The following is a 3,653-nucleotide window of genomic DNA, read 5'->3' on the forward strand; positions in this document are numbered from 1 at the left end:
GCCAGAAGTCGACAGCTTTGAAACTGAATGGGTTTCAGAGTATGTGCGAGGTCGGGCATCAGGTACGCAGGGATGCTGCGTATTTTAGAATGCCTGTATGAATTGTATGGTATCGGGGGCAAAATTTCTGTACCACTGCATCGCGACTGATTACCTTATTATTGTATTCCTGCATAATGAATGGAGCGTTCATCAATACCCCAGCTTTGCTTGCTAATCGTCTCTTACCTTCATTTATTTTAGACGATTGGCTTATTGTCCCGAAACTATATTTCTCCGTACACCCTCATCCCGCAAACTTTCGCTGAATATGTGATGAGAGTAGTGAGGATTTAGGCATGGGGGAGTGGGGGCGGGGGGGGGGGGTGCATTATTCTTTACAGAAAAAAATGTATTAGATAACAAGAGCTGAAAAGTACTGGAAACAAGTCTCTTCCGCAGTTTTCTATCCGGCTCTTCGTGAAAGAACTGCCGGTAAAGCCCCTCATAGATTAAAGTAAGTAGAAAAATATTGCTGTCGGTTGTTTTCTTGGGGAAGTAGGCTAGAGTTTTGAGCAGATTTTTGTTCAATATATATGGTATCTTGCGCAGGGTGGTGCACCTCCTCAAATTAACTTTCTTCGTTTCATCAGTGAAAATAACTGTGGTAAAAAGTCCAGACTTCCAAACCCGATCTGTGCCGAATTTTTGTCAGCATCCCAATTTATAAACAACTGAATCCAGAAATCTAAGCCTCATTGACATAAAAAGCTGTTAATGCGTGTTTATTTTTTCTGGATCAGATTACTGTGACATCCCCTGACGACATGCTAATGTCGCGCCTAAGTGAAAAGCTTAAGTGAAAAATTTTGTACTGCGCAGCGATATCTTTTATGAGTATACATTTCGCTGTTTCCATAACGCACGATCATAAGCAACACTGGCTGTATACTATAGATGAAAGAACAAAGGGAAAGTATTGTGCGTCGTTCGTAGGCGCTGTTCGAGTGTTTCATGCCGGCCATGCAGTACACGGGTCCACCGCTGTGTAAGCAGAAAAGGAGAAAAGTAACAAGTGGTCTAGGGGTACGTAGCTAATTACTTTAAAGATCGGGTGCCACTACGCGCGCTCGACGATTGCGCGCTCAGCGGGCGGACGACCACAGGAATCTCAATGCAGACGGCGCGCCACCTGTCGGCGTCTTGAGAAGTGGCATGCAGCCGCGCTTGGTGCTGTCCCCTGTTGAGCGAGCCCTGAGTAATAAACGGAAAAGTTTTGCGCACTCCCGACAGATGGCAAAGAAATAGGAAGGCGAACAACGCATAATTCTGCCACATTTCTGTAACTCAGAACATGAAATAGGAGGTTAAGGTTGCCTTTATGTGCTAATAAAAAGTGCTACGCCTAGATTACCTCGCCACATGCGTACTATTCAATGTAATCATCTAAAAAATACTGAAGGAGCAGCACAGGGAAAGTTTTCGACAAAAAAAAACCTTTGTGGTCTGGTTTCATTACGTCAGATGTAGGTACCCACGCCGCAGCAGTGATGATGAAAGCTGGTTCAGCATGCCTACTTATAAACAAGCATCTTGTTGTGCGCGTGCATGCTTTGTGTGCGCGCAATAGGGGCACACAAGGCATGTGGAGAATATGACATCGAATGGCGACCAAAGTTGGTCCGAAAAACCGCGAAATTTTCTTGAAATGTGTCGGTATTCCATAAGTACGGTTTGGGGCAGCATTCAGTCCTAACTTTAGGGTTAATGAAGGAACAACAGTATTCATGTCGGTATTAAGCGTTACAACAGTCAAGCGATGCGACGCTGCCTCTTCCATGCTTCGTTTCAGAAGAAGTCGAAGTTATGTTGCCCCTCATGTGCGGTAAGTGGCGTAGCTCAAGTGCTAAGAAATATTGCACGGGGAACCTTTTCGGAATTTACGAGCGCCAGCTCTTTTACTTACTCTTACTGTTACTGGCACAAAAGCATCTTTAAAGGGGAAAAGCGTTCTGAGAACGCTTTTGTCATGGTGGCTATGACATCAAGCGTTATTAAATGTAGCATTAAGGAATATCTTAACCTTACTAGTGGCCGCCATCCCAAGCTGACTGAGGGTAGCCAAGTTGAGCAGGTCTTCAAACATCTGGGCCACGGGTTTCTTGAAGAGCCAGACGCGTTTTGAGCCTCTCTAGTTCGAATTCGATCTCTGCCATGCCACATGGCCCAAGCTCGCTCCACAAGCTAACCAGAGAGAAGTTGCTTGATGATGTGGCATAATACAAGACCGCTGCGAATTGTAAATAACCAGCAAAAAAAAACCTTCACTTTCTGTGCATTTTACAAGTGTCTTTAGAAGAAATCGGCACTTGCAAAGGCTGAATAGTTTACACGATAATGAAAAACCTTTGACCCTGCTATTCATTCATGTTCCTGACTAAAACAGACCTACTTAATACACGCTGTTCTTTGTCATATTTGGCTGCTGGCAACGCACATTTGCGATGCAATAAAGAGGCATGACTGATTAAATAGTGGGGTTTATCAAAATTCATCTCAAATGCTGGGTCGATGTAAATTCTTGTATGAAAGGGAACAATATGCATCGAAAACACCTGCCGCCTCAAGACTGCTGTGATGCATAGGTTGATAAGGTGTAAAGAAGCAGAATGGCTTAATTTCTCTGGAAAATGTGATGTTTGTGCGTTCACAAAGGCAGAGTTTTCACTTTTTCACTCTTTAATCGTAAATGGTGTATTACTTATATTCTTCGCGTGTGCTTTACATTTCAATTATGCGAAAGGTTGAACGTGGATAATAGGAGAAACAACGCAATTAAATCTAATGAAAAAAATTGGCAGTGGCTTAGCCCGGCTACGCCAGGACATACGAAGCGAAAGCTGAGGCATAGCTTGGTTAGCCTTGGTTAATCTTGATTACAAGTCCAGGTTAGTCTGTTTGTCTAGCTATGTTGTTGTTGCATTAAAAACGACACATAACGTGCCCGTCTTGTGGCGGCATATTCACGGCGTTTAGCCAGTCGTTCGGCGCACTGTTCCTCTGTTTACTGGGCGATATGTTTCCTCTTCATCTCATTGCGATGTCGATTCGAGGCCTCCTTCTGCTTAGAAGACTTGTCGCCGTCCATACTCCCGCCTCATCTGTGGTTGCGGCGAACGCAAGCTTTCATTTTCAATCCTCCGACGTGTTATCATTAATGCGACACTGCTGGCGAAGCGAGCGGAGGCGAGCGCAACGACGAGGAAAGCGGTGTGACGTCATACCGAACGGCGGCGGCGGCGGCGAGGCGCGCGGTGTGACGTCATGCCAGATGGCGCGGCGAGCGCGCGGCGTCCGCCCAGCTTCGGCGGCTGCTAGGCAACGGCTCAAGGTCTGTCTCTGTGCCTCCTCCGAGCACCGCCCCAGCGAAATCGGAAGTTCGTGACCAGTAAGGCATTCGCTTTAAAAAAAAAATGCGGCAAACATCAGTGCACTGTTCTATATTCGTTTCGTTCGTCATCAGGCTTCTTTGGCTTTTTTCCACTCAAGAAGACAGGTTTATTGGTCTTATCAACGAACCCCCTAATTCTGTGTGCAGAAATGAACTAATCATCTGGCCAAATTTTTTTGCTCTAAATAATGTACATTTCGTGTAGATATATTTTATTTACGCA

Source organism: Amblyomma americanum, chromosome 5, assembly GCF_052857255.1.
Source record: "Amblyomma americanum isolate KBUSLIRL-KWMA chromosome 5, ASM5285725v1, whole genome shotgun sequence".
NCBI classification, from domain to species: Eukaryota; Metazoa; Arthropoda; class Arachnida; order Ixodida; family Ixodidae; genus Amblyomma; species Amblyomma americanum.